General features: G+C 40.1%; 1 protein-coding gene across 2 annotated transcripts in view; it reads right to left on the reverse strand.

Moving 5' to 3' along the window:
• LOC149074077 (mutS protein homolog 4-like) overlaps positions 1 to 11,601 on the reverse strand; it is a 64,693-nt gene extending 53,092 nt beyond the window's left edge. For both annotated transcript variants that reach the window (XM_089246566.1, XM_089246565.1), the window contains exon 1: positions 11,378 to 11,601. The gene's annotated coding sequence lies outside the window, so the exon portion shown is untranslated. The remainder of the gene's footprint in view (positions 1 to 11,377) is intronic.
• Positions 11,602 to 22,534: the final 10,933 nt, after the last annotated feature.

A 22,534-nucleotide genomic window follows, 5' to 3' on the forward strand; every position in this document is an offset into this window, starting at 1 on the left:
ATGTCATCTAACAGTCGTTCAACCATTTCCCCACGAGGGGTGTTGCTGTTAGAACCCCAAATCATGTTATGTGCATTGAAGTCTCCAAGAAGAAAAAATGGTGGTGGTAATTGATCAATCAGTTGTTCTAGATCTCTCTGTAACAATGTGTCATTTGGTGGCAAATAAATGGAACAGATGGTAACTCTTAGGCCTGTAGAGATTTCCACCGCGATGGCTTGCAGGTTCGTGCGCAGCGTTAGAACGCGCGACGACACATGATGTGGAACCAGCAGAGCAACACCGCGGCAGGCTCTACTCCCGTCATCATAGTCAATACGAAACAGGGAATGTCGCCTAATGTTCCATGTCTCCGAGGGCTTCGTGAAAGTTTCCTGGAGTGCCACGCAAACAGGATGATAGCGATTGATTAAATCCTTTAGATCTTCGTAATTGGATCTAAGACCACGAATGTTCCATTGAATAATGTTGGCCATAAATTTTAAATGGATGTAGACGGTTCAAGGTCCTTGAACTTATTTCGGTCTAATTTCCGGCGAGTACCACCGGATTCTGTGGGATTATCGAGATCCATGTCACCAATTGATTTGTCATCAAGCAGTGACATGTTTTGTACTGTAGGGTTCTTCTTTGCTCTCTGAATGGCTTTTCTTGAATATCCGGTCTTGAATAGTTTTATTTTAGATTTATTTCCACTATTGAATTTTGGCTTAGTAGCTGTAGTTACTTTGAATGTGTTCGCTGTTGCTTTTCCTGCTTCTTCGGAGGTGGTGGACTCCTTCCGTATTCCAGCAGAGCAACAGCAGCCACAACTATTACATGGTTGGTTAGATGATGTTTGAGTGGATGTATCAGCTATGGGTTCGGTCTGAGTTGTCACAGATGCTTTGGTGACATTGTTAGTCTTATTAGCTGTTGATGGATTTGTTACCATATTAGAGTATGATGTACTAGCTATTGGAGTTTGGTTAGGGATTACACGACGGCGTGCTTCAATATATGAGATGTTATTGAGAACCTTGATCTTCTGGATCTCTTTTTCCTCATTCCATTTCGGACATTTCCTGTCAAATGCGGGGTGGTCGCCACCGCAATTGACGCACTTGAATGGTGAATTAGTGCAGTTGTCCGAAATGTGGTCCCTCTCGCCGCACTTTGCGCAGGTGGGTTGACCACGGCACGCCATTCGTGAGTGACCGAATTTTTGGCAGTTGAAACATCTTACAGGGTTAGGTATGTATGGCCGGATATGGAGGTTATAGTAACCGATTTTGACATCTTTCGGCAATGTTGGGGATGAAAATGTCAGGATTATATTACGTGATGGAGCTAGATTGCCATCTTTGCGGCTCATGATATGTTTGGCAGATGTTACGCCTTGAGACGCTAGCTCCTGAGTTAGTTCATCTTCATCCATGTTAATTAAGTTAGGGTCTGAGATGACACCACGTGAATAATTCAGCGTGGGGTGGATTTTGATTGTTATGGGAATGTCCCCGAGAGATGTGAGCTTTTGAATGAGTTCGGCTTGTTTAGGAGTGTTAGTTTCGACGAGAAGGTCTCCTGAACGGAGAGCCTTCACTGATTTCAGAGTTCCAACTGCGCCATAGAGAGCTTTATCAATCAAGAATGGTGATACTTTTGACAGCTGTTTATTGGTATCAGAGCTATGCAAGAAGAAGAATGAGACAGATGACAGATTTGAAGAAGCGGTTTCTGTGACAATAGTTTCACTTAAAGTAGTTCTTTGACGTTTTGGTGCATTTTTTGTTTTTCCCATATTTGAATGGGTATTGTTCCACTCCCACCCACCATGCCCACCATGGAGCCCTACGAGGGGACGCGCACACGTAACCGGTGAAGGTTAGTAGCAACGTCAGGTTAGGTGGGAGCTATACACCACCAAAGCAGGCGAGCAGACGCGTTCAAGATCCAAGATCGTCGTGAAGCAGCACCAACAAACCTCAACGACGTCCGGCAGGCCCGGCCCCTCTACCTGCCCAGTAGTGTAACCCCTTCAGCCACCGAGGCGACCACAGCCGATTGACCTGGACGGGGCTAATCCAAGCCTCCCGTTTCGGCTGAATCCGAGGCCAAAGCTAGCGCATCAGGCTAACCAGGATCCCCATCTCCAGCCTTACGGGTCTCCACGCACGGCAAACACGCAGGTAGACAGCGTCCCGGATGGAGCATACGCTAGAAGCAATGCCCCATCCGGGAGGACCCCTCCCCGCCGGAGCGGGGCCCACAATGAGGGGTTGGACACAGAAGACAAACATGTACAGGACAAAACGAGACGCAAGACATGTACTGCAAGATGTGTAGAAATAAACATGTAATTTGGGCTATTGAAGGTGAAGTATATGAGCACAAAAAGCGATGACAATGACGTGTGATAGATTTGGCGTTACCCAGGGTGCACCACGAGGAGGCCTATCACATTACACCCCTTAACAAGAGGAGCCCTTTTTAGTATATTATTTATATGGCGGTACCCTTTAGGCCTCTTTCCTTGTTTATCTATCAAATTTATTGATTTATTTTATTATTCTCGAGTGGTCGCAGAGCCCCTGGGAAGTGCAAACGGAGCACCGGCTGAGAACCACTGCTCTAGAACTATAATATGCAAATGTTTGAGGGTATAATTATAAGTAACAAAAGCAGATACACTTATGTCCAATGTGTCAGTATGATATTTAGTCTAAATTAGAAGAGGACCAACGTAACAGTCAGCCACGGCGTTGCAGACTGCACCTTCCGGCGTATAAGCCATACCAGTAAAATGACAAAGAAAATACACAGATTTGTATACGCCATAAGTAAAAATAAAAAACCGGCACTTTATACATTTAACTTTTACCTTGGGCATTGTAATCTTTTTCATAACCTGACAATTATTCAATTTTTATCTGGTTGTGTTTCCAGCTGGAGTGCATTAAAAATTACAGATTAATTTGAAAATTTTCTATCCAATACATTCATAGTTTAAATTTTACAGACAAAACTTTTTTTTTCCCTTCAAATTTTTTTTTGCAATTCTTGTTTTCCTTAGTCCTGATTTGGAAACTCGTGTGGCCACACAGGTTATTACGAGGGATGGCTTCATGCAGACTTCAAGGAGTTTTATTATCACGATAACAATCTTGCTAAAAAGCCAATCACGTGGATCGTATTTACCATTCGCTCCGAAGGTACCTGGAATGGGTAAACGCATGATGGTACCATGATAAGATAAACCAGGCAGATTACCTGTAAATGTGAAAAGTCGCATGCTCAATATTGCCTGATACTCCTATACATCTATAAAATTACACAGAACCTGATTCACCCATACACATATTGTTATTACTTGAGCTACTTTTTTTAACCAGAATATCTGTGGCTCGGCTTGAAGAAATGCCATCTGGTGCCATGTGTAATGTCATCAACTTGCCATCTTAAAATTTAGAGATGATTTCTTCTCTGTTTGAGAAGAAATGCTTCCCTTTCTTTTCGTTGCAACAGATCATGTCCAGGTGTGGAACTCCTGTCAAAGGCACAATAAGAACCCAACTATCCAATACAACAAATTTTTACCCTTGAGAACTATTTGGGTCTTTCTGGCCTAGTCAGTGGAAATTTCGAGGTGTCAATGAGTTCACACCCCACTTCAGAAAAGTTTCAGTACAGTGAGTTGAACCCCAAATATGCATTCTGCTACAATTACAGAGGCCACAACAAAGTAAATTCCCAATGAGATGGTGAAAAAAAATCTTATTACAAACTTTATGAGCAATCTGTGTGCTCAAAAAGGTAGTATGGCGAGAACATTGTAAATCATTTTTGCCATTAACAATAATGCATACAAGTAGTTTATTGAATAGGAAGTCTGCTGCTTGAACCAATAGCTCAATAATGATCCCACATTTACTTTAATACACAATATGTTAACCTTGTCCGCAGGCCGCACAAAATAACCTCGAGAGCCAGCTGTTGGCCACCCCTGGTCTAAATGTAAGGGGCTGAATGCTTTGTATTTATATATATATTTAGAAACCATGATTTGCGCGAGCAACTTTCCGTTTTTCCATGAATTGCATTCTTCTCTGAATTTAAAATGCCAATATTCTGATTATGAGAGAGAAAAAAGAGAGAATTGATAAGTTACACAATCACACTTACCATAGAGTTTTATCTGAAATAACAAAAAATAAAGATAATAAATATAATGCATATACATCTAAATTTCATTAGAGAAAGAGTAAAATATTTATGTGCTACCAAAAAGTGTTACTCATAAAAATAGGCACACTTAAATCACAGGAAATCAAATGATTTACAATTAAATCTAGTTTTTTTTTTTGTCTCAAATGCAACCACACTAATAACATGTCACAGAGGCAAGCCCTGACAAGATTTTCAATCTGGTAAAAAGGCACTTTCATCTATGTAAATAGTATAATCTATAACAGTGGTTCTCAACCTTTTTTTTGTCCATGGCCCCCTTTCAACCATTTCTCATTCCTGTGACACCCTCTTGCGAACATGAATAATTTTCTACTCCCCTTCCCCCCCCCCCGTTTTCCCATTAAAACATAGTTATTCACAAATTGTCTGAAGTATAAATGTTTGAATTTAATTTGATTAATTTTTAATTTATGAAAACAATGAAAAAGCAAAATAAACATAATAGAATACAGTGAAAAAATAGAATAAATTATTTTCGCTCAATGTCATCAAGTTACTGTACTGGATAAAATTTGTATTATTTCTAAATTAGTTTTTTTTTTTTTGTGTAAATGATTATGGTTTCATTGAGAAATGTCAGTTGAAGCTTCCAAAATACGCATTCTTATAATGATATTAATCGCAAAATTCATGCAGATAAAAGTAGTAATGAAGTAGTAGCCATATCAATGAATCACAATTGAAAAGTTCAACCTTTCACATCACTTTCAACAATAATACATGTATCAAGGATATAGGTTCATGATGTAGCCCTACTAAAAAAGAAAAAAAATGAACTAAAATACGTACGAAAATTTTTAAAATACACTGCTGGCCACCGTAAATGCAACACCCTGAAGGAAGCATGCAAATAATATGAAATTTACAACATGCATTAGCGGAGGTGAGATATGCAAATGATTAGAATTTCAGCGCAGACGCACATCATGCGCGCCTGTGGCGCCACTTCAAAGCGCTATTTAAGGCTTGGAGATTTCGACGATTTGAAGTACGGCAATTGTGTTTTTCTTGTGGTTTTTCAAAAAAACGATCAATTATGCCTCGTAGAAAACAGCGATCATCTTTTGATCAAGTATCCGAGTTCGACAGAGGAAGGATAGTGGCCTACCGAGATTGTGGATTATCTTTCAGGGAAATTGGTAGTCGTGTTGGACGAAACCAAACAACTGTAATGCGGATATGCGATCGTTGGATGCAGGAGGGTACGACGGACCGACGTGTTCGATCGCATCCACCTCAGTGCACCACTTCACGTGATGACAGGCGTATTGTTCATATGGCAGTGACGGATCACTCAGCCACATCACGAACCATAGCACAGCACATTCAGTCTGTACCGCATCATCCAGTGTCTGCGCGTACCATTCGACGCCGTTTACAGCAGAGTGGTTGGTCCGCAAGAAGTCCATTGCTTTGTCTACCCTTGACGCAGAACCACAGACGTCTCCGCCGCCAATGGTGCGATGAAAGAAGGATGTGGACGGCACAATGGAATGAAATTGTCTTTACTGACGAGTCACGCTTCTGTCTGCAACACCACGATGGTCGGATTCGAGTCTGGAGACACCGTGGAGAGAGGATGCTGAACAGCTGCGTTATGCACCGCCACACTGGTCCTGCACCGGGTATTATGGTATGGGGCGGTATTGGATATCACTCTCGCACTCCTCTAGTACGCATTGCCGGTACTTTAAAAAGCCAGCGCTACATCTCCGAGGTGTTGGAGCCAGTTGTCCTTCCTTACCTTCAGGGCTTGCCCACAGCCATATTTCAACAGGATAATGCGCGACCACACGTGGCACGCATTGTCCAAAGGTTATTCGTCAATCGCCAGATTGAATTGCTTGCCTGGCCAGCTCGCTCTCCGGATCTTTCGCCGATAGAAAACATGTGGTCCATGGTTGCTCAAGGATTGACCCAGATTACATCCCCAGCTGCCACACCAGATCAACTTTGGCAACGCGTGGAAGCTGCTTGGTCTGCTGTACCCCAAGAACACATCCAAAGTTTCTTTGAATCAATGCCGAGGCGTGTGGCAGCGGTGATCTCCAACAATGGCGGCTACTCTGGCTACTGATTTTGGCAGGAACCACACTTCACAGAAGTCTATAAATTTAATCATTTGATGCTTGGTCAACATGTTATCTACAAAATAAATATTGTTGCGATATCTCGTCTTTCTTGGTGTTGCAATTTGGGTGGCCAGCAGTGTATTTGTTTGAACCATTAATTCCAGAGAAATCACGTACGCAGTAACAAAACTGTTTATGTGAACATAATGATTCATTATCAGGATTTCAAGCCCATCGGAAAATATAAATAATCAGATTTCCAAATAAGAAAATAATCATGAAACAAAAAAGGCTTTCGTGGCCATCGTGTACATTAGTACCAGGGTTGGTAAAAAAAACGTTTTTTTTGGTTTAAACCGGTTTTTTTATTTTAAATAGTATTAACATTAAAAACAATAAAATTTCTGAAAAATCATTCAAACTTCCAATAATTAACTAAAATAAAATGTTTATTAATGTAATTAACACTATTCCCATGCTAATTAATCAATAAATATTTATTACATTTTAACAAAAACCAACTTTTGAAATTTAATTATTTTTTGCTTAACTCAATGGATTACTGTGTGTTTAGAAATTCTTTTAATGTTATTATTAATCATATAATATATAAAGGTTTTTCTCCAGATTTTTAATGTAGATCCAGATGCTTGACAAGCTTCTGATTGCTTTAAATATTCCCATCTCTTTATTTTTTACTACCATTGCATCTTTCATTTTAATATTATTCCACGTCTTTCTGTGACATCTGAAAAAAAAACTACTTCGAAAGTGTCCGTAATATCACTAGGGCGATAATAGAAACAACCTTTCAAAAATGGCGGCTTCCACCCTCGGAATCAAATCGCAAACCAAGAAACAAACTACACCAAAATGTAGCATGTTACTGTCGCTACCACTGCCTCAAATGATATGACACTATCACTTGAACTTTATTACATATACTAGCAGTGAAACGCGTAAATGAGTAGCTTTTGCATATTAACTTAAGTGTTATATTAGATTCTCTCGCCTCTCTGACACTTAACTTCCGATTCCTTATTAATACTTTAGTTTTCCTGGTAAAATGATTTTTTATTTTCCCTCCCTGATGGTCCACCATTCTGATCTGTCACCATTTAACTGTCACATATTTTAAACCCTAAATATGGGAGCTATGTCAGATTTTTGTTGGAGAAACTTAACAGTGAGCTTATGCGTGTGTGCCCAGCATTTGGCATGTTTTGTGTTCAGTAGGTGGTGCCATCTATCTCACGCCATAACTAGATACTTTCTCAAACATGAGGGTGAATTTGGTGTTCCCCTCTAGTCCAGAGCCCAGAACACTAGACCCGCCTGTCCCTCCCTCTCCCAGTTGCGGTCCTGCATCTATCCTCCAAACTGGTAATGCATGCATTTGAAGTAGTTTAATGTATGCATATTTGTGTTGTAGGTCTGTGTGATCGCTGTGGCAACCAGAAGTTTTTCCAAAGGAATAGCCAACTCAAATTTTGAAATCTTTAGAAAATCACATTTTTTGCTGATTACCATTGTGCAATTGCAAGTTCTAAACCCGGATTTTCACCAAAAGCAAAATTTGATTTGGGGAGGGGGTTATAAAGGGCCTCCCTCCCCCCCAGAAATCAAAAATTAGAAATATTTTTATAGAGAATTAAAATATTGGAATAAAATAATTTCTTTTATACTATCTGTGAAGAATTAGATCCTGGTGCCCCTCCAAAAGCCGATTATGTGTACACACCTATGATTTTCGCGATGTGAAACGGTGACTACCGCAAGCAGCTAGATGACAAAACTATGGATATTTAAGGTCTCAAGTTTTTACATATTCGTTTTTTTCCACGATATCAGGAAAGTTTTACAATTTCAAGCGTTCCAATCCTTTACGATTAAAAAAAGTGTGCATTTCGCAATATTGTAGGAACAAGACAAATTTACGCCATATAGACGCGGTCCTTGAATATAGGCAGATTGCCGTGAAAGTACCGTATTTGCCCGTATATAACCGGAAGGGAGAAAATCCGCAGGGGAATAAAAAAAAATCTGAAATTTGAAATTTCTGTACACAGCCTTTCATTCAGAGAGAGAGAGAAGCAACTACATATTCCTCATCTTATTGTTCAACAATCCGCATGTATATTAATACAGTACAGTGTGGAAAGTAGTAAAACAAGTTTGTCAAGGTCGCGCGATGATACATAGTGGAAAAAAAAGTGAGGTTTTCCTCTCTAACTTTTTCTTCTCAGAAGTATAAAAGAATGCGTCTCGGAAGACGTGAGAACAAAATTTTTATGTCCTTTTCCGAAATTCCGGGTATTTGACGCGTTATAACGTGACAATGGCATCTCTGCATCACAGCTGAAGATCATGGATTGCCTTGTGTAGTGGTGCTATCTATGATTGAAAAGGAAAGTTCAAAGTAAATGGTAAACCAATTTTTATCCATTAATAATTGAATTTAACGGTTTGAGAAGCTAGTCAAGTTGGGCGTTCCATGCAGTGGCACACTGAGCAACAAAGGGTTAAGGTGAAAACAACAACTGATGGGGAAAGCTTTGTAGTTCCGGTAGTGGCTACCAGCATTAATCAAGAACAAACTGTGGTACGCGATATTAGGAACATAGGCAATAATTGAGCCCCTACCATATATAAAAAAATTGTAATATGTAATTAAAACATGTAAAAATATATATATAGCCCATGTCTGAAACTAACAAATAATATGAAATATTATTCAAGTCACAAGTTAAATTTATAACTTGGAATAAATTCTAAAAAATGAAATTCTGAAAAAAAAATCAATTTTATCTTCCAGCCAATAAACTATTTGTTGGATTGCATACTTTTATTTATGTGTTTATATACAGTGAAATCTCGCTACATCCATAAATCCCTCGCCAATGATATTTTCTTCAAGTCTTATTTAGCAATGCCTATAGCCTAATATTAAACTGTTGCCTCTTGATACAATGATAATCTCTCTGTAACAATATTTTTCGTGGTCCACAGAGTATCTTTATATCGAGATTTTAGTGAATTTGAAATTAAAAAAAAAAAAAAACATTTTTCCAGAAGAATTTTAATGTACAGCTTTGTGTTTCGCATACTGTGAATATAAGCGAGGGGAAAACACAGTTCCTCCTTGAAAAGATAAATAGTTTCACTGCACCCCTCCCTAATCCCATTCTAAAAATCTTGCATTGATGGTATTTATTGTGATGGTCTAGAACCGATTCATTGTAATTTTTCAATCAAGTGCTTCATTCATTTGAAAGAGCTTTTACAAAGTGAGGATTAGTAGTAGTTGAAGGTGTCGGTCAAGGGGGAAGGAACAGGTCTTTCCTGAAAAAGATCTTTGTCACCACCGCTCAAGGATTGGAAAAAGCTTGACGAATATCTTTGTCATTTCCACTTGACCAGATAAGCACACATACACATTTTAGAGCTTTTTTTTTTGTTCATTATATATTGTATCGTACACATACCGTTTTCCCAATATGTTATGTTCAGTTTTTTTTTGTTGGAATATTTCATTTGGAATTTGTTCTCAGGATTGCACACTTTGATTCAGGTTGTACATTTCATATTTCCATTTTAATTAAATTTTTTGCATACAAGCTGTTATAATTCTACTTCCGCAATCATGTTTTTATTGAACTCAGACTGTTTTTGACCAAACCCAAAAATTATTTTTTGCCCTGACTTGCATTATTTAAAAGATAGACAGGGTTTTTATTATTTTGAATCCCAGGGTAATCAGATACTTGCCTAAAGTACAGAAGGATGTTTAGAAGTGCTGCAAGTTCGATACTTGGCTCGTCCTTGTCAGAAGCTTTCCTAACACAGGGGTACAACAGAAACAGCGATACCACCACAGAAAAATATAGCTACCACAGGAAGTTCCACATCAAGGGGTTCGCGCACCAACCTCTCAAGGAGTATAAAAAAGGCTGCCGTTCGGAATCAGCAAGAATTGTAGGCACGGTCTAATTAGCCCTCATTTGCAGAAATTGACCGCGGTGTGACAAAAATGATCAAATTTCAAATCCCATATCTGTGTTCTAAGGATATTATATTTTAAATCTCGACCATATTCAGTCTACAATATATTCTATTTTTAATTCTGATCCCTTATTTAATCTAAAAAAGGATAATGCCATGTATGGCGTTGAAACGGTAAAAAACAAATAACAAAAACAACATTCTTAGTGATAGGTTATCAATGCTTTTGATTGGCAAGAAACGACATCTAAAAGCATGACTCCATTTCACTTAGCGACTTCTCGTCATGCTGTCGAAGGTTTTTCAAGCCAAAGAAAACATTTTCCAACACATTGCCAAAAGGGTATTATACTATCGCTGTTCCTAAATAGATAAGAATAGCATGTTGACTTAAAAAATATTATGGTCATCAATGGAAAATTTTGAAAGAACCAAAACACCAAGGTAACCAGTTGGTAACAAAAAATCATCAAATTTGTCACTACTCTGCTTATGGAATCTTAGCCACTTTTGGAATGCTTATTTTGGTTATAATGGTTTATCCATTTGTACTGCCACTTTTTCAATGACGCCAGTATATGGAGAATACGCCCGAGTGACATGGTGGTAAGGTGTTCGTCTACCACAGTGAAGGTGCCTTTCACAGTTCCAAGTACAAACTCTGAGAAGGATATAGATAAGATATTTTCCCTAACGAGCTTGAGGCGACAACCGATAGATAGCGTCTTCATTTCCAACCCATCTCATTAATAGCAGTAAATTGCAATATAGCGATATGGCCAGAGTGTGTTTGGTGAAATAGTATATAAAGAAAGATATAGCCTATAGGCTGCATAGCTAGGGTATCATAGACAGTTTCAATAAAAAGCTTTTAGACATGAACAAAAGATCCTTAAAGGAAATTCATGAACACACATTTCATGAAGGTGTGTGAAAAAATGATTTCCACAAAAAAAATATATTAAGGTATTGTCATTATAAGCACTTGAGGTATGATCGAATTTCATAAAGAAACTAATCAAATACAATTAAAAATATAAAATATCACAAGACATTGCTGGTTTAAAATTAATTACTTGGTCCATTGAAATTTGAAGAGGTGAAATGATCATGCAAGGAGGCTAATGTCACGCATTCGCTGCAGTTCTATCTCCTTATTCCTGACTTTTTCTTTTGCCATGAAGAAAAAACTACAACTCAGAAAAACGCACATAATAAGCATTATCAATGAAATAATACTAATCAACACGTAGCCGATGATTCGCAACGACATGCTTTTGGTTTTGCTTGTAACAGACAAGATGAAACTGCGCGCAAAACTTCGTTGCCATACAGTACAAGATAATAATATTTTACAATCAGCTTCGTTGCCACCATCGAGTTATGAATCCCCGTAGTTAGTTTCACGAGCATCAATAAGATGACCATACGTTCCACATTTTCCCCGGGATATTTCCGTTTGTTTGGTTTATGTTGCATTGCTGAGAGCCGCTGTGACGGGATGCTTATAAGAAAAAAAAAACAATCCCTACATTTTTAAATTTCTAATCACCTAAGAGCAGAGGCACATCTCCCTGCCTACGTATATATATATATATATATATATACGTATATAAACATATGTAGTTTCATTTCACGTTCAATTTCTGTTTAATGAGCATAATTCAAAATAACAAATTAATATCACATGAATTTTAAACTTCAAAAATATTTTTTGAAATCGTGTAGAAATATCTTATTACTGTTGGGGTTAGAATTTTCATTACAGAAATACTGACGAAATATGCTTCATATGCATTTATGTCTGAAAAAAACTGATAATGCCTTAAAGAACTAAAATTATCCCGTGTAAATATCAAAGAAACAAATTACCTAAACTTTTCTATTTCTGGTAAAAATAATTTTGGAAAAATAATGTGAGAATGAGGAGTAGTAAAATGCAATTAATATTATTTACATCATCAGTTTTTGCTAAATATGAAAAGCGAAATATGCAAAATCATAAGCATCAAAGTGTTATAATTATGTTCGCATCTAATTATATTGTTAATGTATTATAATCATCAAACAATTATCATTGTTAAGCTACTATTATGAACAATGATTGATTGATACTATTGCTTTCTTGAGAAGCCTAGTAATGAATATACATTTTTTTTAAATAAAGGTTCCCTCTTCGAAACCCAGAAGTTCTTAAACAATGGGTGGAAGCTGTGAAAAGAAGGTCTTGACATCCTGCTAAAACATTTGTTATTTGAGCTTAGAATTTCGCAGCTGACAGCTATAAGTCCTCTTCCCAACGCTATTTGAAAGAACATGCTGTTTCTACTATATTCAATTTTCCACATCGCCCTCAACCTTTGCAGAAGCGACGCTGATCACTTAATATCTTACCAGTGGAGGGCGTTTAATAAGTTATTTTTCTTTGTTTAAGTGGTTTCAAACTTTAAGTACAATCGGCCCCACTTAAATGGTTATCAACAGTTCTGGCACATAATATTGGATTAACCAGTGTATTCAATTATGCAGCGAACAATCAAATTGCCATTGTGCACCATAGTACACAGCTTTTATATTGCAATATGTATATATATATTATTATATATAGTTATAAATATATATATTTATATAATTTTCAAAATCTTTGGCAATTTCTGTGTTTCGCGTAAAAATTAGAAACAATTTTATTTGCAAACTCTATAATGGAAAATTACAGTGAAACCTAACAGCGGCCACTAACAAGACCATCCAAAATAATTTAAGCTTTCTTTCCAGGGCATTTTTATGTTCAGTCCGATAGCTAAAGACGTTCTTGTGAAAAAACTGCCTTGAAAATCAACTTGAATTGTTTTAAAAATTTTTCTCATTGTGTTAATTATATTTTTTCAACTCCGTGTCAAGTGTTCGTTCGGAAATAGTTGATCGGAGGTTACTTGTAATGCTAAGTCTGAGACGGAATCCTTTGGTTTCAACAAAATATGGCAGTAGTTCGGAGGTGGCCATTATAAGAGGTTAACTGTATATGAAATTAATATTTTAATTAGGATTTTTTTTTCTGCAGATTTTTAAAAGGTTGAAAACTGCTGTTCACAATCATGACAACATGGCGAACACTGATGAATCAGATGTTAAAAATGAATTTGAAGCAGCTGCTACAGCATTATCCTTTGTCAACAGTCTACTGGCTACAGTCACTTTGTTAAGGGAGGATTGCTCTAATTTTCCAGGCCAGATCAGTTCTGAAAAGACGAAGTCAGATAGTCCCACCAAAGCTGAACTGAGGCGCAAAATAAAACTGCTCCAGTAAAGATTGAAACGGAGGGACAAGAAAATATCAGATCTTACGTCAATGTTAACAACGGTGCAAAAAGTATGTGGAATGCCCATGCAAACTGTTACTTTGTTAAAAGACACTTTTGGAGTTGTCCCATATGAACTCCTAGTATATCAGCTAAAAAATAAAAATGTGAAACCGAGTAGGAGACGATACACATCGTGTATGAAAGAATTTGCACTTACTTTATATTTTTATTCTCCTTGTGCATATAATTATATATAAATTTGTGAAGAAAGTTTACTCTTCTCCACCCAGCGATGCTGAGATCATGGGTGAGCTCTACCGAATGTTACCCAGGTTTCATGAGCGAAGCTTTCTCATATGTTGAAAATTTTACAGCACAAGGAAGCACTCCTCTGGATTGTGCTCTAATAATTGACTGTCTATTAGGATAGGTCCTGTAAGATTTGATTTGTGTGACTTCATGTTCTTCCATGTCAACTCCCCAATTAATGAATACACAATGCCCTGCTTTCTTCATGTTGGCACCTCTGCTCCCCCCTTGAGCTTCGATTGCATAATTGTGAAAATGCCAATTTAATGCAGTTTTTTTTGGATAGTTTCAAGTTCATTTAAATTCTAATGTATCGCCTGTGAAATATCTTTATTGAAATTTTGGGCCATCACCTGGTCATCTTCCTTAATGTGTTGATTACTGCTGAGCTATGTATGCAATAATTATTACAAAGTCTTAATTAGAGGAAAAAGTGTTCATTTCTGGTACCCTTGCAATGTGAGAAAACATGGCAGTTGTAGTCATGATGAAAATAAATCTAATGAAAATGTTAAAGAATGTTGTCTTATATATGCTGTGAATAATTGCATATGTTGGAAAGGGAAAAATCCCTTCAAATTTAGAGTTTGTCTGTGTAAAATACTAGACAAGGGTTTGCATTGTAACTAAGTAATTATTTGATAGCAAACATAGAGTGCTCTTGTGAATTGTGATTTCAATATTCCAAATTATTCTCTGTGGACCTGTTTGTAAATTGTTTATTGGAAAAAACTTGTATGTGCACATTGTTGTATATATGTTTGAAAAAAATATTAAATACTTTTTTTTCTCTCTAATTTTTATTTCATTTCTTGCATTGAAAGTTCTTTTTTCAACAGTTAATTCGCGGAAATATTCACTGATACGAATTTTCGTAGTGGAAGCCTTCACCAAAATGAAAAACACAATATTAGAAATGTATGTTGTTGTTTTTTTATAAAAAAATAGTTCCTCTTAAGTTTTGGAAAAGAAAGGGCATTTCGTGTACGAAAGTAAGTATTCATTTTTATACTTTTTTTTGAAGATAAAGAATACATAATTATTGGCAGAGAAGTGAAGAAAAACGGAATGTACATGTCTCGTATTTGGAATTGCCCCATTGCATTACCATGGTCAGGAAATGTTTTGCCCGGTTCGCTCCAAAAGGGTGGCCGTGTAGGACGACAGCTCGCGCAGTCCTCACTCCACTTTACTTATAGCTCAGTGGATCAGAAACATACGCTGGAGGGGGTCATAGGGGCTTATGCGCCCCACCCCCAGATGAATTTTTTTTTTTAATTAAAATTTCGAAAGCAAATGCCTTTATATGTTATTATAATCAATTGCTATTAATATTTCAATGCTATTTGAAGGGTAAGAACTCAAAATTTCTCTTTAAGAAATTCATTACGACCCTCTCTTTAAGCCATATATGGTACACCCTTGACCCGCGGACCAAATGTGGCCCTGAAAGTTATCTGATGTGGGTTGCCCCCCTCCAACCCAATTTTGTAAAAACGAACTAAGTGGTACATTGAAAGATCGCTTAAATGGCTCGTGGCACAATTCTCCAGAGCATATAAGTGGCCCGTAGCACATTTGCAGATCACTGAAGTAGGATTTTGGATTTTGAATTTTCCCTGGCGCAAGGACCAACCTGGCCAAACTGCGGCAAAACATGACACAAAAATAAGAAAAATGTCTTTTTGTCGTGTCAAAAAACTAAAACATATAAAAAGGAAAACAAACGTAAAAAAATGACATGAATTGTAAAACTATAATTTGTTATAAAAACCAATGGCTTTGATGAATTTAAAAATGCGAGATGCATCGCAATGGTCAGATAAAATGTCACGAAGTGAAAGATGATTCTGACCAAAAGCGGTCGTAAAATGATGACGATGGTGCGAACAAGTAAAAGCATGGGCAATGGTCAATGGACTTTGACAATGAGGGCACTGCGGTTGACTCTCTCGTAGTAAAAGATATGATTGTGTGATGCGACTGTGTCCTATGCGTAACCGGGCAAGCAGAACTTCCTCCTTTCGGTTGGTCCTGCAGCTCGAACGCCAGTGGCCAAGTGTGGGCTTGATGGCATGAAGTTTATTATTAGTTTGATTGTTCCAATGATTCTGCCAGCGGCGATGCATCACTTCCCGGAGGATTGAGAAGTGGTCACTGGCAGGAACCAAAAGGCTATTGTCAATGTTAGCTGTTGTTCGAGCTGCGTTGTCTGCTTTTTCGTTGCCCGGTATTCCTACATGACTTGGTACCCAGTAAAATTTTACTGTGGTACCGTGATGAATGAGGTGATGCAGTTCATGAAAAATGGCATGAATGAATGGATGAGTGTGAAAAGTGAAGGAACACAGTGCTTGCAATGCGCTGAGAGAGTCGCTATAAATGATGCATCGTCGGTGGCGTTTGCGTCGTATATGACGTAGAGCCTGAAGGATTGCGTACAGTTCTGCCGAATAAATAGAGAATGTGTCGTGAAGTTTGAAAGATGTCTCCTCACAGCAGATGTAGGCACAACCGACATGCCCAGGGCTCTTGGAGCCGTCGGTATATATGGGGAAGTACCTGTTGTACCTACCCCTGTGCCTAAAGAATATCTGTCGATATATGACATCTGCTGTGGTGGCTCTAGGGTATGATGATAATGATAGAGAGACATCTGGCAGAGACTGCTCCCATGGTGCCAGTTGCCAAGAAACTGGGGCCACACGACTGATGTCTAATTCTAGTTCTTCCACAAGTGCACTGATACGAAGACCGTAAGATGGAACACATGAAGGTCGAGCAGCAAAAAGTCTATGAAATGAGGGATTAAAAATGACACGATGAAGTGGATGACCTGGTAAAGACTTCATTTTGATATGATATTTCAAAGAAAGTAGTTGGCGTCTTGATGTCAGTGATGGCTCGTTGCATTCGACATAGAGGCTTTCCATGGGAGAAGTTCGGAAAGCTCCAGAGCAAATGCGGAGAGCGAGATGATGAATTGGGTCGAGCACACTCAGATAACTCCGAGGTGCTGACCCGTATACAATGGAACCGTAGTCGAGCTTTGATCGTATTAGAGCTTTATATAAGTGGAGGAACGACTTACGGTCTGCTCCCCATGATGTAGAAGAGATGACCTTCAAGAGGTTCATCGTCTTCATGCAACGAGCTCTCAACTGTGAAATATGAGGTTTAAATGTAAGTTTCTTGTCAAATGTAATGCCGAGGAATTTTGTATTCTCTACAATAGGTATTTGACTATTATTTAAAAATAATTGTGGGTGATCATGAAGCTCACGACGCCGGCAAAAATGCACAGCGACGGTTTTGTCAGCGGAGAAAGAGATGCCGTTATTATGAGCCCACTTGCTGATCTTGTTGAGTGCGGTTTGTAATTGTCTCTCGGCTGACCTCATATTCACTGATTGATATGATATCAACAGATCATCCACGTAAAGTGCGCCAGTGACAGACAACGGGAGTTGGTTCAACACTCCGTTGAGTCTTAAAATAAAAAGTGTAACACTTAAAATGCTACCTTGAGGTACACCTTATTCTTGAATTTGGGGAGCTGATAATGTGCTTCCGATCCGTACCTGGAAGATGCGGCGAGCGAGAAAGTTCTTAATGAAAATGGGCAAGTTGCCCCGCAAGCCGCTATTATAAAGGTCGGAAAGAATTCCGTGCCTCCAAGTACGGTCGTAGGCCTTTTCTATGTCGAAAAATATGGCTAGCATATGCTCCCTCTTCACAAATGCTTGTCTTATTGATGTCTCAAGGCGTAACGTATTGCATGTTGTGGACCTGAACCGTCTAAAGCCGCTTTGATGTTTAGATAAAATATTGTTAACCTCAAGGTAGTGCATAAGGCGATAGTTGACCATGCGTTCCATGAGCTTACATAAACAACTGGTCAAAGCAATAGGTCTGTAACTGTTCGGTTGTTGAGGATTTTTACCAGGCTTCGGGAATGCAAGAACAATGGCTGCTCGCCAGGTGTCAGGAAATGAATGACTGACCCAGATCCGATTAAATAATATGAGTAAATGTGAGAGTGATTCTGGTGAGAGATGCCGAATCATGGAATAATGAATAGCATCGGGCCCTACAGCTGAGTCAGGACTTCGCTGCAAGGCCGTCGTCAGTTCATGAAGGGTGAACAATGAATTGTACCCCTCCGGTGTAAAAGGCCGGAAGGTGTACGATGTACGTTCGGCTGATGATTTAATGGGATGAAACGATGGGGGATAGTTCGCATCACTGGAGACAGTGGCGAAATGGGCGGCGATGGTATCCGCAATATCCCTCACATCGCTGATAATAGTTCCATTGGTATTTAAAATGGTAAGTGGATGAGACTGATAATGACCATTGATTTTTCGGATCCGGTCCCAAATGACTTTAGATGAAGTAGATGAATTGATTCCCGTGGTAAACTTTTGCCAGGACTTGCGTTGAGCCTGGCGCCTGGTTCTTCTCGCTATCGCCTTTGCTTTTAAAAATGCCAACTTGTTGTCATGGGTAGGATACCGCCGGAACCTACTCCATGCTTTCTTTTGTGCTTTAATAGTAAGATTACATTCGTGGTTCCACCAAGGTTTAGGAAATTTAGGAAGTTTCGAGGAGACTTTGGGTATTGATTCATTTGCTGCAGAGATGATACAACTGGTCACAATGTCGACACAGTGGTCGACGTCGGGTTGCGAAACCATATCCTCCGTGATTTCTGCCTTGACCGTGAAGTCTGCCCATCGGGCGGCCACAAGCTTCCACCGAGGAGGACCCTCAGGTATGCTATGGCTTCGATCAAGGCACTTAACCACTAGAGGAAAATGATTGCTCCCGTGGAGGTCCGGATCAACCGACCAGTTGGGCAAGAGTGAAGGTGAGCATAACGATAAATCTATTGCAGTGAAACTATTGTTTGGGGCATGGAAATGAGTGAAACTGCCATCATTCATGATGGCAAGGTCCATGTCGTCTAACAGCCGTTCTACCATTTCCCCACGAGGGGTGTTGCTGTTAGAACCCCATATCATGTTATGTGCATTGAAGTCTCCGAGAAGAAAAAATGGTGGTGGTAATTGATCAATCAGTTGTTCTAGATCTCTCTGTAAGAATGTGTCATTTGGTGGCAAATAAATGGAACAGATGGTAACTCTTTGGCCTGTAGAGATTTCCACCGCGATGGCTTGCAGGTTCGTGCGCAGCGTTAGAACGCGCGACGACACATGATGTGGAACCAGCAGAGCAACACCGCGGCAGGCTCTACTCCCGTCATCGTAGTCAATACGAAACAGGGAATGTCGCCTAATGTTCCATGTCTCCGAGGGCTTCGTGAAAGTTTCCTGGAGTGCCACGCAAACAGGATGATAGCGATTGATTAAATCCTTTAGATCTTCGTAATTGGATCGAAGACCACGAATGTTCCATTGAATAATGTCGGCCATAAATTTTAAATGGATGTAGACGGTTCAAGGTCCTTGAACTTATTTCGGTCTAATTTCCGGCGAGTACCACCGGATTCTGGCGGATTATCGAGATCCATGTCACCAATTGATTTGTCATCAAGCAGTGACATGTTTTGTACTGTAGGGTTCTTCTTTGCTCTCTGAATGGCTTTTCTTGAATATCCGGTCTTGAATAGTTTTATTTTAGATTTATTTCCACTATTGATTTTTGGCTTAGTAGCTGTAGTTACTTTGAATGTGTTCGCTGTTGCTTTTCCTGCTTCTTCGGAGGTGGTGGACTCCTTCCGTATTCCAGCAGAGCAACAGCAGCCACAACTATTACATGGTTGGTTAGATGATGTTTGAGTGGATGTATCAGCTATGGGTTCGGTCTGAGTTGTCACAGATGCTTTGGTGACATTGTTAGCTGTTGGTGGATTTGTTACCATATTAGAGTATGATGTACTAGCTATTGGAGTTTGGTTAGGGGTTACACGGCGGCGTGCTTCAATATATGAGATGTTATTAAGGACCTTGATCTTCTGGATCTCTTTTTCTTCATTCCATTTCGGACACTTTCTGTCAAATGCGGGGTGGTCGCCACCGCAATTGACGCACTTGAATGGTGAATTAGTGCAGTTGTCCGAAATGTGGTCCCTCTCGCCGCACTTTGCGCAGGTGGGTTGACCACGGCACGCCATTCGTGAGTGACCGAATTTTTGGCAGTTGAAACATCTTACAGGGTTAGGTATGTATGGCCGGATATGGAGGTTATAGTAACCGATTTTGACATCTTTCGGCAATGTTGGGGATGAAAATGTCAGGATTATATTACGTGATGGAGCTAGATTGCCATCTTTGCGGCTCATGATATGTTTGGCAGATGTTACGCCTTGAGACGCTAGCTCCTGAGTTAGTTCATCTTCATCCATGTTAATTAAGTTAGGGTCTGAGATGACACCACGTGAATAATTCAGCGTGGGGTGGATTTTGATTGTTATGGGAATGTCCCCGAGAGATGTGAGCTTTTGAATGAGTTCGGCTTGTTTGGGAGTGTTAGTTTCGACGAGAAGGTCTCCTGAACGGAGAGCCTTCACTGATTTCAGAGTTCCAACTGCGCCATAGAGAGCTTTATCAATCAAGAATGGTGATACTTTTGACAGCTGTTTATTGGTATCAGAGCTATGCAAGAAGAAGAATGAGACAGATGATAGATTTGAAGAAGCGGTTTCTGTGACAATAGTTTCACTTAAAGTAGTTCTTTGACGTTTTGGTGCATTTTTTGTTTTTCCCATATTTGAATGGGTATTGTTCCACTCCCACCCACCATGCCCACCATGGAGCCCTACGAGGGGACGCGCACACGTAACCGGTGAAGGTTAGTAGCAACGTCAGGTTAGGTGGGAGCTATACACCACCAAAGCAGGCGAGCAGACGCGTTCAAGATCCAAGATCTTCGTGAAGCAGCACCAACATACCTCAACGACGTCCGGCAGGCCCGGCCCCTCTACCTGCCCAGTAGTGTAACCCCTTCAGCCACCGAGGCGACCACAGCCGATTGACCTGGACGGGGCTAATCCAAGCCTCCCGTTTCGGCTGAATCCGAGGCCAAAGCTAGCGCATCAGGCTAACCAGGATCCCCATCTCCAGCCTTACGGGTCTCCACGCACGGCAAACACGCAGGTAGACAGCGTCCCAGATAGGGCATACGCTAGAAACAATGCCCCATCTGGGAGGACCCCTCCCCGCCTGAGCGGGGCCCACAATGAGGGGTAGGACACAGAAGACAAACATGTACAGGACAAAACGAGACGCAAGACATGTACTGCAAGATGTGTAGAAATAAACATGTAATTTGGGCTATTGAAGGTGAAGTATATGAGCACAAAAAGCGATGACAATGACGTGTGATAGATTTGGCGTTACCCAGGGTGCACCACGAGGAGGCCTATCACATTACACCCCCACTGAAGTAGGCACCGTAGCACATTCAAAGATCACTTAAGTAACCCTCGACGCAGTTCCAGAACTGCAGATGATCCAGAACTGCAAAATTATTTTTTTTTAAATATTTTTGAAAAAAAATTAAAATTTCGAAAGAAATTGATATACACTGCTGGCCACCCAAATTGCAACACCAAGAAACACAAGAGATATCGCAAAAATATTTATTTTGTAGATAATATGTTGACCAAGCATCAAATGATTAAATTTATAGACTTCTGTGAAGTGTGGTTCCTGCCAAAATCGGTAGCCAGAGTAGCCGCCATTGTTGGAGATCACCGCTGCCACACGCCTCGGCATTGATTCAAAGAGACTTTGGATGTGTTCTTGGGGTACAGCAGACCAAGCAGCTTCCACGCGTTGCCAAAGTTGATCTGGTGTGGCAGCTGGGGATGTAATCTGGGTCAATCCTTGAGCAACCATGGACCACATGTTTTCTATCGGCGAAAGATCCGGAGAGCGAGCTGGCCAGGCAAGCAATTCAATCTGGCGATTGACGAATAACCTTTGGACAATGCGTGCCACGTGTGGTCGCGCATTATCCTGTTGAAATATGGCTGTGGGCAAGCCCTGAAGGTAAGGAAGGAAAACTGGCTCCAACACCTCGGAGATGTAGCGCTGGCTTTTTAAAGTACCGGCAATGCGTACTAAAGGAGTGCGAGATTGATATCCAATACCGCCCCATACCATAATACCCGGTGCAGGACCAGTGTGGCGGTGCATAACGCAGCTGTTCAGCATCCTCTCTCCACGGTGTCTCCAGACTCGAATCCGACCATCGTGGTGTTGCAGACAGAAGCGTGACTCGTCAGTAAAGACAATTTCATTCCATTGTGCCGTCCACATCCTTCTTTCATCGCACCATTGGCGGCGGAGACGTCTGTGGTTCTGCGTCAAGGGTAGACGAAGCAATGGACGTCTTGCGGACAGACCACTCTGCTGTAAACGGCGTCGAATGGTACGCGCAGACACTGGATGATGCGGTACAGACTGAATGTGCTGTGCTATGGTTCGTGATGTGGCTGAGCAATCCGTCACTGCCATACGCCTGTCATCACGTGAAGTGGTGCACTGAGGTGGATGTGATCGAACACGTCGGTCCGTCGTACCCTCCTGCATCCAACGATCACATATCCGCATTACAGTTGTTTGGTTTCGTCCAACACGACTACCGATTTCCCTG

This window comes from Pholcus phalangioides, unplaced genomic scaffold (genome assembly GCF_987345545.1).
Source record: "Pholcus phalangioides strain wild (caught in Gottingen) unplaced genomic scaffold, Ppha-v1.0 ptg000017l_1, whole genome shotgun sequence".
Lineage (NCBI taxonomy): Eukaryota > Metazoa > Arthropoda > Arachnida > Araneae > Pholcidae > Pholcus > Pholcus phalangioides.